The 14,078-nt window shown below is 34.6% G+C and overlaps 1 long non-coding RNA gene across 1 annotated transcript in view; it reads right to left on the bottom strand.

Annotated features, from left to right (window-relative positions):
- LOC139527555 (uncharacterized) overlaps positions 1-13,271 on the bottom strand; it is a 31,078-nt gene extending 17,807 nt beyond the window's left edge. The window contains exons 1-2 of the long non-coding RNA XR_011665379.1: positions 12,793-13,271; positions 9,761-9,823 (exon numbers count right to left, since the gene is read on the bottom strand). This is a non-coding gene — a long non-coding RNA (uncharacterized lncRNA). The remainder of the gene's footprint in view (positions 1-9,760; positions 9,824-12,792) is intronic.
- Positions 13,272-14,078: the final 807 nt, after the last annotated feature.

The following is a 14,078-nucleotide window of genomic DNA, read 5'->3' as shown; positions in this document are numbered from 1 at the left end:
CTCCCACTTGGTTAAATGATTATGTTCAAGATTAAAGTAAAAGAAAATATAAATAAAAATGATGAATGAATGAAACGAGTGCCTGATGTTCATAATCTTTCAGTCAGTTTAATTGAAGTCTGGAGCTGGCATGTCAGTTAACTGCTAGTAGTCTGTTGTTATTTATGTATTATTGTCATTTTGTTTATTTTCTTTAGTTACATCTTCTGACATCAGACTCGGACTTCTCTTGAACTGAATTTTAATGTGCGTATTGTTATGCGTTTACTTTTCTACATTGGTTAGAGGTATAGGGGGAGGGTTGAGATCTCACAAACATGTTTAACCCCGCCGCATTTTTGCGCCTGTCCCAAGTCAGGAGCCTCTGGCCTTTGTTAGTCTTGTATTATTTTAATTTTAGTTTCTTGTGTACCATTTGGAAATTAGTATGGCGTTCATTATCACTGGACTAGTATATATTTGTTTAGGGGCCAGCTGAAGGACGCCTCCGGGTGCGGGAATTTCTCGCTACATTGAAGACTGTTGGTGACCCTCTGCTGTTGTTTTTTATTTGGACGGGTTGTTGTCTCTTTGACACATTCCCCATTTTCATTCTCAATTTTATAGAAAGTATAACTGTACATAACACTTAATTTTGTATATACATGTATATATTTACAATGAGTTCTCTTATATTACAGATGGCTAATACAAAGAAGACACCACGGGAAAGATGGAGGTGCCCTGTTTGCCAAAATACGGTTCCAAACAGAGAAGGAATTGGAGGGTCATGTTAAAGGATGTGCAAAGAAAAGGTCTTCAGAAGAAGAGTACTTATGTGATTGGTGTCCGTATGCAACAAGCAGAGAGAGTGATTTTACGAGGCACCAGAGGAGGAGACATGCAGCCTCCTTGTCAACCATTGATGATACCGATAGTGAATGGGAGAAACAAAATCCAGGCACCCTATCGGATGTCCTTGGAGAACCTACAAAATCCACGAAAAGCACAACAGGTACATCAGTGATGGTTACAGGATCACTAATCAAAGGCAGAGTAGTCAGGAAGAGCACGTCTCCTATACCGGTGGCTAATTCTTCAAAGAAGAGACTACTAGATACCCTAAAGAGTTCGTTAGGGCCACAGCCATTAGCCAAGAGATTTGCATTGCCTAGGTTACAAACCACAACTGCAACTATAGTGGTACCTCCTGTGTCAAGCTCGTTTCTAATACCGAGAATAATGGATACTGATTCAGATGACAGTTCCGTGTCAAACCCATCACCACCGTTGTTCTCGTCCCCGCCTATGGACTTAAGAACTGTTACGACAACTACGACTGGAACCATCCCAAGCCTTGTACCAGCACAGGTTGTCAGGCCAGTAGCTACCTCTGGATTGATGCTGGTTGAAAGAAGAGTGGTTAGAAGATACAAGGAAAACGGAAAAGATGTAGAGGAAACTGAAATCTGGAAAAGATGAAGTGACATTTGAAATAATAAGCATACAAATACCATAGCCAGGTAGGCTTGAAAGAATTATTCAGTGATCAGTACGACGAGATACGTACTATGATAGCTTTATAGTGTGATTTATATACAAGTGAAGGTTCGTGAAGAACAGACAATACAGATATTTTGTTACTTGTTGAAGGAAAAAGATTTCCAAGAATTATGAAAACTTGTGTGTTTTGTTGTTGATATATAATGCCTTGTTTCTTTGTATACATTATATATAATAATGATGTCCGTCGGATGGGGACGTTAAATCCGAGGTCCACGTAAAAGGTCCCTTTCAACAAGCTCTTTGAGTGGTCCATAAGTGGCCGGTTGTTAGGCAAAATTATTTCATACCATGTTTTGGCTTTGTGATGTTTTCGGTGGTTTTCAAATGTACTATTTGGCTTGTTGGTTTTCATGGTCAAAATAACTTGTTCAAAAATCTGTCAGCATGCATATTTGAAATACAGATTTAAGGGTTCTTAGGATAAAGTTAACTTCTAAAGTTGATGCCCATGTTAAGTAATAGTAAACAGTTGAGTGGGAATCTTGTCATGTCGGGTAGATTATACATCTACGAGTTGTTCTAGTGGTTAGTTACTGAATAAGTAACAGTTGTTTAAGTGATAAGTTACTGAAGAAGTAACAGTTGTTTAATGATATTTAGAATTGTGGTTTTTGAATGACATGGCTCGAGGCAATACCCGGATAGAGTTTGGGACTGAAAAATGTCCACTTGGTGTAGACGTGCTCAATTGATTTTGTTAAATGCCGGGACGCATTTCTTAGAGGCGTGGGTAATGTGATGAATTTGCAAACTTACCTGGTTCTTGCTTATTTTATAATTCAATTGTAAAGTCCAACAGAAAGAAATATCATTCATTCCCTTCATTTATTTACACATTGTTTTACTTTCACTTTTGATTTGTTTACATTTTACTGGGTGAGTAGTAAATGTTTTGGGGTCAGGAATTGACCTACAAATCCGGAATTCCCACGATCATGATCAGTTGTTACAAAGTATATAACCGTCACAATAGTGCTTTGTTATATCATATATGATTAGGTGTTGTAAAACGTTTTAGTGATAAAGTCGTTTTTGGAATAGTCTATTGTATGGACGAGTCTACAATTTACTATATATACCAAGGTTTTCACAGTTCAGTTTGTTCTGGGTTTGGAATTCAAGCTGAGCAGTTGAATTGTTAAGAAGAGACAGAAGAAAGGTGAGATTAATCTATAGTTCTGAATTAGAATTATAAGCAGTGGTCCTGAATAAGGAGCCAAGTGATTAATTAAGTATAGCTGCTGAAGAAGCAGTGGCTTCAGAGAGAAGCATTGGCGGTATACAAGGTAAAGCATTTCCAGACGGGGAAGCATTGAATAAGAGCAAAGAAGTAACTCAGACCAATTAAACAGTCCAACACACGCACTGGCCCAAATAAAGTAGATATAAAGCAGTGGCTTCAAGTAAAGCACTGGCTCAGTATATAATTAATAATTCGTTGCTTTTAGAAAGCACTGGCTAAGCAAAAGTATATCCAGATATTAAATAAAGCATTATACCGGGATGTCAATATAATTATCATCCTTGGCTTTATTCGTCTGATACCAAAGCCTACTTAATTTTGACGCCCAGCATCAATAGAAAGAGAATCCGAATATTCAGTTGATAAAATAACGCTACCAATTCTTGAGCCTTGACTGTATCCAGAGAAACGACTCTGGTACGAAACCCAGAGTAACGCAGTTGCGTTCCCCCGGTACGTGACAAACTGATCTGCCCATTTGATTCTAAACGTCTCAATGTTGGGGCTGGTTATCAATCTTTAGCTGAGATTATTAAGAAGTTTCATGCATTACGATTGATGCCCGAAGGCATTAATGTGTGTATTGAAAAATTAGATGAGGTATCTGGAATAGCACAGTCTTTCCTTGATCACAAGGCCTGTTGGCACAAATCTTGCAACTTAAAACTGAACAAGACAAAGTTGAATAGAGCAGAAAAACGAACATCACATGAGAGAATAGATGAAGCCACCACACCTAAAAAGAAAACTAGACATTATCATAGCTTTTCCGTTCAGTCCAACAGTAACCCGTCTGTGTACTTTTTCTTTAATGAAAATGGCCAAGAAGGCCTTCACGAGTCCTCCAAGTTTAGACAAGATACATGTGTAAGAGAATGTGCAGTAAAATTAAATGACACAATATTGCTTGCAAAGTTAAGTGCTGGTGATTTAAATGTTTAGTTTCCTTATATAATCGTGCATCTCGAATTGAAATGAAAAATGATAGTATCGAATCTAAGAAAGAAAGGCAAATCCATGGCTTGCATTTTCAGAACTAGTCTCTTATATGAATGAAACAAGGTCGTGCGGTGAGATCATAATTATAGTGTTTACAAATTTTCAGATCTATGTAAACTTTATACGGAAAGAATAACGTGTCTAGGTGCAAATGTTTCATCTCGAGTTAATAGTTCATGACATAATTATTACATAATCAATTGTTATGTAATTAGTTGCTATATTGTGATGTCCATACTTGAATGAATTTAGCTTCTTTGTTATTTATAGCATCCCAAAATATTTTATAGATTCTTGTACAACACAGCTTGACCTCCAAAACTGTGTCTCAGATTTCCAAAAACATCAGTAGAACAAATTTTATACCACATTGAATTTAGTGATCTCTTATGAATTGGTGTTGCAAACTTCATTGAAGATTTATGAGAGAATGAAATACAATAGGAAAAATCTGAGACACAGTTTTGGAGGTCAAACTGTGCTGTGCAAGAATCTATAAATATTTCGGGATTCTATGCATAACAAAGAAGCTAAATTCATTCAAGTATGGACATCACAAGATAGCAACTTATTACATAACAATTAATTATGTAATAATTATGTCATAATGAAATTATCACAATTAAAAAGATTAATCATTCTTCTTTCTTTTGGTTCCTCATTTTTTAAATTTAAAGAAGGATGAGTGGAATTACATCAGTTTAAAGATGTCTGATTGGGGATGAAAAATCTTTGTATTGTGCTACCTTAAAGTCAGAATTGTATATCATTTCCCTGACTTAGAAGCTTACAAACAAGGCCGTGAACACATTCTTGCTTTCAAAGATGGCATTGGTCCTGCATTGAAGAGAGTCTGCTAAGAAGACTTTGATAATGAGTTTGTCAACATATCAAAAGCAGCTACGTTTGTTCGTAAACATATTTTTCGCATCAAATTCAGAATTCAAAGGAACCTTCCCAAAGGGATGTCAGGAAGCGTCTGTACCCTAGTCATTGCTTTCTTTAATCAGTATGATTCAGTTTGGACTCAACATTCAGGACCGTTCCTATTTTCAGTCGACATTAACAATAGCACAGCTTCTGATGTATAGTTGTACAAAGAAACTATCCAACCGTCACATGAAAGATCATGAACCTCCAGTTGGAGTCATGATCCACTGTAAGACTAGAAAACGTGATCTAGTAGATACTTTCTTCAAACTCGGACTCTATGTCTCCTACGACCGAGTGTTAGAAATTTCTACTTCAATGGTCAATGATGCTTGTCGTCGTTAAGTTTAAGACGGAATTGTTTGCCCTACCAATCTTGTAAAATGTATTCACTTCATCTGCTGTAGACAACATTGATCACAATCCAAGCAGTATATCGTCAAAAGATTCATTCCATGGTTCAGGTATATCTTTATTCCAACATATTTCAGAGGATGTTCAAGGCGTTGTTCAAGCATTTGACCAATCTGAAACTATGTTGATATAGTTTCTCTTTTACCAGTGAGTTATTCAAATCTACCACCAGCTGTACTAAGAGTCAACGAACCAGATATTCCAATAGTTGAAGGAGAACTTTCAATTGATATGTCCTCATTCCCAGTTGCATTAAAAGGGGAATTCAAATGGCTGAAACATGTTGCAGACAATTTAAGAGTTAGGGCAGAAGTGGGTACAAATATTCATGGTCCGCCTATCATGCTGCAGTACTGTCAGATGGGAATAAATTACCAGCAGTGTCTGCCCTTCTACCTCTGTTTCTTGAGCAAGCAAAATGAAATGATACGACACTCATTGAACATTATTCGTAGCGCTGTAAGAAAGCTACATCCAGGCCAAACTCCAGTTGTTGCTTTTGACCAACCCCTTTTCACAGTAGCAAAACTAATACAGTGAAACTGTAATGATGTTCGGTGGCCTGCACATAGAAATGGATGCGTTCAAAGCACTTGGTAGTTGATTGAAGATAGTGGATGGACTAGTGTGTTAATAAATGCACAGGTTACATCACCAGGTACAGCTGATTCATTCCTAAAGGCTTTTCTCATGTTACAAAAAAACACGTAGAGTACACCAAGTTACAGCATGTGCACTTTACCGTCTTTTGTCAAACGCTTGATGACAATACACACATGTTTTGAGGGATGATGAGGTTATCTTAAAATTTGAAGAATGATGTTTGGGACGATCTAAAGAATCTCCTCATTTTAAATTTTGGTATATACCTCTCCGATTTGAATTGACAGTATTAATATTTATAAGGTCTATACGTGAGGCTAACTTTTTATTATAAATGTGTATATTGAAGCTCTCTCAAAGACCATTCCTTGGTTCTTTGCCTTGGATGATCACAATAACCATTTACGATCGCTGCCAATTCATCTGCGTGATATGCTTCAGTTACCAAAAACGAATTCAGAAACCAAAAGCATTCCTTGCCGGCAACTTTGTTGTCAAGAAGACCGAGAAGAATTTTTCCTGTATAACTATTGATCAAACTCACGAACAAAATAATGCGTGTGTTAAAGCAGATGGTGGTGCTGTTGGATTGACTGAAAATCCAGGAGCGCTTCGTAGATGGATGGTTGCTGGGCCTGAAATGGCTAGGTTGGTAAGAGAATTTGAAAATATCACTGAATGCTTTGTGAACACTAACGAAACTAATAAATAAAGGCAACAGTAGTATACCGCTGTTAAAAACTCATAAATCCATGGACAAAAAACAAAATCGGGGTAACAAACTAAATATAAAACTGAGGGAAACGCATTAAATATAAGAGAAGAACAACGGCACAACATTAAAATGTAACACACACACACACACACAGGAACGGACTAAGCATTTATTAAAATCTCATGAGAATAACAAATATAACATCAAAACCAAATACATGAAATGATAGATAAGTACCATGACACGTCTTATAGTAATGTGAATTCACATTCAAAAATAAGAGAAAACAAACGACACAACGGAAACACAACATTAAAATGTAACACACACAGAAACTAACTATATAAACTTCACCATGAACAAACAATATCCTTTCAAGAATCTTTTCGAAATGACATTGTGTCTTTGTATGATGTAATTGATGATCTTGGAAATCCGTTTTTAGAGACAAGTAAGGATTTGCTAGTTTTAGATTCGAAGAACATTGTTGACATATCAGTTGTTAAAACCTTTAACACAATAGAATCATTGGAACAAGAACAGTTTGAAAAGTATATGAAAGAACACCTTGTTGATAGAACAACGTCTGTCTTTTATAAAATAAAGAGGAATAAGTTACCTATTTTTCAAACACCACCTCCTGCAAAGAAAACGTCTGCGACAGATCACAAGCTAATGGCTTTGAAAAGTAATTGTTCTTTATTTTCAAGATTGTATATTGCTTGTCAATCAAGAGATGGAAACCTTGACGACTTCTTCAGACATGAGAATCATGCTTTCCCTCCATCGCTTAGTCAAAATGGTACTATACGTCTAGGAACAAAAGCTGACATTCTGTCGAAGTGTCTGGAGAGGTTATCCCCTCCAAAATATGTTAAACCTGTAGTGTCTTCTATTATTCTTGATGGAACTGCAGTTGTTTATATGCTCAAGCCTGTTAATATCAAATCATTTAATGAGTACACTTAAAAAGTGTTTATACCGTATATTCAGAATATTTGAAAAGATGTACAAAGCATTGACATTGTATTTGACACCTACAATGACAATAGCTTAAAAGCGTCTACTCGAGGAAAACGTGAGAAAGGTGAAAACGAATGTACCAGGAAATTTGCAGGAATTCGTGCGCCTAGACGAAAATAAAATTGAGTTTTTTCATTTTATCGCTGATAAAATAACCAGTTCTGGTATCGACAATGAGATCGTAGTAACTGACAAGAACAACGCCCTTGGAAATACTGCAGAACACAGCTATGAATTGTTAAGCCCATGTTCACACGTGGAAGCTGATACTAGAATGTTGTTGCATTCCTTAGATGCTTCCCAGAAAGGCCACAGCAGAATACTGATCAAAACAGTTGACACAGATGTTGTTGTCTTGTCTGTCTCTTGTTTCAACAGACTGCAAACTGAACAGCTGTGAATAGGTTTTGGCACTGAAAAGAACTTTCGATATATTTCAGTTCATGGATTGTGCCTTGCTCTAGCTATATATATAGGACCATTGAAATCGAAAGTCTTTCCACTTTTCTATGCCTTTTTCGGTTGTGACAGTCTCAGTTTTTTCTGGGAAAGGTAAGAAATTATCTTGGGACACATGGTCCGTATATGAGGAGTTGTCAGAAGCATTTCTGCAGGTTATTGAGAATCCCAATGAAGTGGAAATTGTTGAAAGTAATGGAACGGTATGTTGTTCTTTTGTATGATCGGTCTAGTACAGCTAATACGGTGAATGAGTTAAGAAAAATGTTATTCACACAGAAGACAAGAACAATTGACAATATTCCTCCAATAAAAGATGCACTTCTTCAACATACGAAACGTGCAGTTTACCAAGGTAGTGTTATTTGGGAAAATGGTTTAGTTGCAAATCCAAGTATATGCCATCACCAGATTTATTTGGTTGGCAAAAACTTGATGGTACTTGGGTACCATTCTGGTCTATGCTTGCTGAAGCTTCAATGTCATGCCTAGAGCTCATCCACTGTGGCTGGAAGAAAGGATGTCGAAGAGCATGTAAATGCTCGAAAGCAGCATTAAAATGCACAGCATTATGCAACTGCTCACCTGACTGTGAAAGAGAAACTGATTGAGACTGTGCGTTATTTTGATTTTCCTTCATTTGGATCCATAAGTTTTCATCATTTAATACCATATTAAAAAAAATTTGACATGTTAAACGGCGCCATTTTGAATATTGCCGACATTTTGAAAATATTATCTATGTACCCAGGTATTAATGGTACATTGACGGCCTTTGTCGATATCAAATGATCAGTTACACGGCTTTGGTAACTTTCTATCACACAATGATGGTGTATACATTCAAATACTGTTAAACTTAGACATTTTAACGCGCCATTTTGAATTTGGACGCCATTTTGATGATTTCTGTACTATAAGGTTTAAAAAATAATAAATCACATATCTTAATTGTATTTCCTTAAGTTTCTGACATCTTCGAACGAAACACATTAGAATTGGAAGACTTCATCAAGTGAATGATGTTATACTTATGTCGGCGCTCTTGAATTTGGCGGCCATATTGGATTTTTTTGTCGTGGCTCCTTATCTTAATTTTGTCTATACCCTTTAATTTTTCACTATGCCAAGTTTCATGCTTTTACCATAAAGTGATCAATTATTCTGATATCCGCTGGACTAATCCATTCGGGACTCATGATACAGCATCTTGCTTGTATATATAAAGTTATGATGGTAAACGCATGCGTTTAAGTTTTATTTTTATTTTTGGAGAACTATTAGGGCTTGATAAACAATCACTTGCTTAGCAAACATTTAAAGTTAACGATGTGAGAATATATTTTTTGTCACGAGGTCTACTTTCAACAGACATTTAACTTGTTGATAATGGTACTGATGTACTTTAGTTATTCAAAAAAGGGAAAAATAATCTAGCCCTTCAATTTGGTGTAAATTTCAAAGAAACATAAAACGGGCCTGTTATTTTTCGGGACTATTTCTTGTGACAGTTCGAGGGAATATATTAGATTTTCAGGTAAATTATGGATATTAAAAGCTGAAATAGTGTGATCAACATACAAATTCAAAGTTTTATGGAGTTTGAGTACATAGATAATTACGTCTTTGTCTTTAATGTAGGAAACGCGCTGCGAAACTCATAAGTCTTCTGAAGATTGATGATGAAATTATATTAATTCCCAATTGAGTTTGGTTTATCCTGGTTAGTAGTAATAATCTTGAAGCTAAACATATTCAGAAAAAATTTAAAAAAAAAGATGTTATAATCATGATAATTGACAATTTGTTTAAAAAAACAAAACAAATACCTCTGTTTAACAATTTTTCAATCTTTTGTGGTTTGCCATGCACAAGGAACCAAATAATGAAAACTGAAATATGAAATGTAAAATAAAACAATTAATTAATAAAACGCATTTAAAATAAATCCTTGAAATAGGTTAATTGATTAACGTGTCCAACGTTTACCAAATTTCCGAAAGAAAACGCTGAAAGTTTAAGTCAGTCATTCGAACACGTTTAAATTCCACACGGCTATTAATATTCCAATTGACCTTTTTTTACATAGGAAAGAGAAGAGATTATTGTAAAAATATATGATGAAGGAAAAACAACTTTACTGGAGGTGTGATGAGATGATTGAAGCTGTTTATTTTCTCCTTGATACTATTTATGTACGTTTCGGCAACAAAGTTTATCGACAGGTTGTAGGTATCCCCATGGGCACTAATTGTGCCCCTTTAATAGCAGACATGTTTTTGTACTGTTACGAATCACAGTTCATGACTAAACTCAGTAAAGACCCGTCGAAATTGCATTTAATTGATAAATTCAATTACCGTTATCTTGATGATATTTTTTCGTTAAATAATAAAGATTTTCTCAATATACTGCGGAAATTTACCCCAAGGAACTTACTTAAAATAAATCAAATTTATTCGGTAATAACTGTCCTTTCCTAGATTTAGATATTTCGGTTTTAAACGGGAAACTCCACACTAAAATTTGCGACAAAAGAGACGATTTATGGTTAATTTTCCATTTTTAGATGGCGATGTTCCTTTGGTGTTTATATTTCACAACTCGTTCGCTATGCCCGTGTCTGTTGTGACGTGTTTGATTTTAACGAACGTATTACTGGTAAATTATTAAACCAAGGATATCGTCACCATAAATTACTTAAAACCTTTTACTTAATTTTTCCATAGATATAAAGATTTTGAAGTTTGATTGTACCTGTAGAAAACTTATTTCAAACGGATTAGCACATCCTCATTTTGACGGAAATGTTGTTAACCGTGCCCGAAAATTTAGAAATGATCCATGTAAACTTGTCGCTCCTTTGAATAAACTTATTCTAAAAGGTTACCTATTCAACACTGTAATAAGATCATTGAATATTGTTTTTATTGGTATAAATATTGATTTTGTTATCAGTAAAACCTAACTAAATATTACTAGTATGTTATATGCATATACATATTCATGGATCTACAATCTGTCGATACCTGTAACTTGGCATTGCACAAGGTCATGTTTTTCTCTGGCTGTTTATGACGTCTTTACACTAAATCCATTGGATGTTGGATGTGTACGGATTGATAGTTTAGTCTTAGTTGCATGATTTTCTTATTAGTTGTTAGTGGCTTTGAACTAGCTATCAGATAACTGCGAGTACTCTCAGATCTGTTTATTTTGTCTTTTTGTGTGGGGATGTATAAGTACCGGGCCACGTCCACTTGAATTTTTGTCCATCTGACAAGTTAAGCCTCTTTCAACTGATTTGTATAGTTCGTTCTTATGTTGTACTTTTATACCACTGTCGAAGGCTAGGGGAGGTTGGGATCCCGCTAACATGTTAAACCCCGCCACATTATGTATGTGCCTGTCCCAAGTCAGAAGCCTGTAATTCAGTGGTTGTCGTCTGTTTTTCGTTCATTTTTTTTTTTACATAATTAAGGCCATTAGTTTTCTCGTTCAAGTTGTTTAACATTGTCTTATCGGGACCTTTTACAGCTGATTATGCGGGATGGGCTTTGCTCATTGTTGAAGACCGTACGGTGACCTATAGTTGTTAATGTCTGTGTCATTTTGGTCTTTTGTGGATAGTTGTCTCATTGGTAATCATACCACATCTTCTTTTTTATTTTCCATTATTGATTATGTATTAACCACGAAATGAAAGTAACACTTTAAAATGACTGCACGTTTAAAGTGCTTTTCTGTGACAACAGTAAGTAGGAAAGCTCAAACCCAAACATTTGAAAGTCATTGATTTATGAATACATGGACCTTTGAGAGCTATATGACAGAAAGAGACATAAAAAAGAATATCAAAAGGTTAACATGACCTGAAGCAGTTGGAACCGTAATGTCGTATTAAAATCTGTATGTATGTCTGAGAGATATAATTAAAAATATGTTAAATGTAATTTCAATATCAAATCAGTGATTACTGAGCTAACATTGGTGATAACGTCGTCCAACCATTCGAGCTGTAGGATTAAGATACACATAATTGTGATAACCTCAAAATTAGACGATAGATTGTGCTCACAATAGCATAAAATTATCTTTACCGTTAGTATTACTGCTTAGAGTCAAGACTCAATGAATTAGAAATGTTTTTCAATGGAAATTACCAATTACCACATTGATTCGGATAATAGTTATGACATATTGGTATTAATAACATTGGTACGAAAGAGGATGTTTGCAAATATAAGGCTGTGCGAAATCATTTATACTCACTATTGAAATAAGATATTAACAAAATGTTGTGTAGTAAGAATGAAATATGTTTAATCTTACAACATTTGTATTTGCCTGAGGAAGACAAAATACGGATAATAATTAAAAAAAACATGTAACAAATTAAAACTATATGATCTGGATCATACGTCTATTCTGCAATTATCATAACTATATTTTGTATGAGAACTTAAGGTAGTTCCCAACTCCTTGACTAAAACTAATTTGGCTCGTTGAATTTTGCCATCTTTTTTTTACAAAATATTTACTTAGACCCTTGGACAAAAATATAATTTTTAAGAAAATTTGAACCAACCATTTCATCAGAAAAATTTCAAAAGTTTTAAGCAGTTTGACAAACAGTTATTTTGATCATTGGGAAGCTTACTATTTACTTAACTATACTATATCTCCTTGTAGTGTTAGGTATTACCTTAATAATCTTTATTCATGTTATTTGAAAAGATAGTTTTAAGCAAAGAAATCACATTTCCCAAAAAGGAGTGTTTATTTCGGCGAACATTCGTTCATGTATAAAGTACATTTACAAATTCTTCATTTAACATGTTTAACAGTAACATGTACTTACCAAATATAAAAATTGCAGTTAAAATAAACAAAGCTATTTTTATCAGTATCTCTGTTTAGAAATAGAAATAAATAATAATGATTACATTGTATGTACAATACGTGTATTTCCAAACATAGGTTTTAAGATATAAAAGTACTGTGGATTTATTTATTTTTTATGGGTATCATTTTCGTTGATATTTGATTTCATGGTTTTGCCAATATCTGTATACAAAGCCTATTGAAAATATGTTATTCCATCAACATTTGAAAGTGTGGTTCATCTCTACCCACGAAACCCACGAGAATTGGTATCCAACGAATAATAAAGATCCACAGTAGAAGACAACATTTAAATCGTTACCTTTCATTGTTAAAAAATGGATAATCAGAAACAAAAATACATTTGTTTATTCACGTATTTTTAGATTTTCTATTACTGGAATTAAGAACATAAAAGAAGGAATCACATAAATGGTGGGTTCAAAATATATAGCAGATTTCTAATATATGGTAAATTTTACGTCGTGCCATCACTAATCTATGGAAGAATTTTACGAATCTTTATCCGTTAAATTTTGTCTTGTTCATAATCAATGGCTGATTTTCTGTTATCCATATATATGGCAAATTATCTGCAACTGAGGGTCAAGTCAATTTTTATCTGATCATGTTTTGTTTCAATCAAGTGCTTTCTGAAGAAATCTTCTTTCTCCAACAGTTCGGGTATTCAACATAGATATAGCTGAAATATATTTAGAGACCTTCACACTTAATGAAGTTTAATTTAAACTTCCAGCTAAAGCTCATTGGTTTTATACAAATATAGTCTATTTAACCATATACAACATTAATGGACATGGTTTACCGATTCTTAAATCTTGTACACAGACCAATACGATACTACATAAGATTACAAATAAAAACTTAAGGAACTCCAAAATGAGTGAGACCGGATGTTTCTACAGAATAAGCGACTACTGATATGCATGCATCACCAGCTATGCGAATGTCTTGAAAATTTATGAATCGGGATAAGGTTACGATCGGTGTAATTACAGATCATAAGACAGTACAGGTATTAAATAAATGACGACAAGCGCAACCAAACACGTCAATATATCATTAGCACATGGTAATTTTATACGTTGTAGACGCCCGATACTTAGTTTTTCATTTGAGAGAAATATGGTGTTGCTCCAGGAGACACGGCATCAAACAATAATGCTATTGAATGTAAAAATCATTATTAAGAATGTCGAACTAAAAAATGTGAACTTGATATCAAACTTCGAATCCTTCTTT

This window comes from Mytilus edulis, chromosome 6, assembly GCF_963676685.1.
Source record: "Mytilus edulis chromosome 6, xbMytEdul2.2, whole genome shotgun sequence".
NCBI lineage: Eukaryota > Metazoa > Mollusca > Bivalvia > Mytilida > Mytilidae > Mytilus > Mytilus edulis.
The sequence above is the reverse complement of the archived record's forward strand: the minus strand, read 5'-3'. Positions and strand labels throughout refer to the sequence as shown.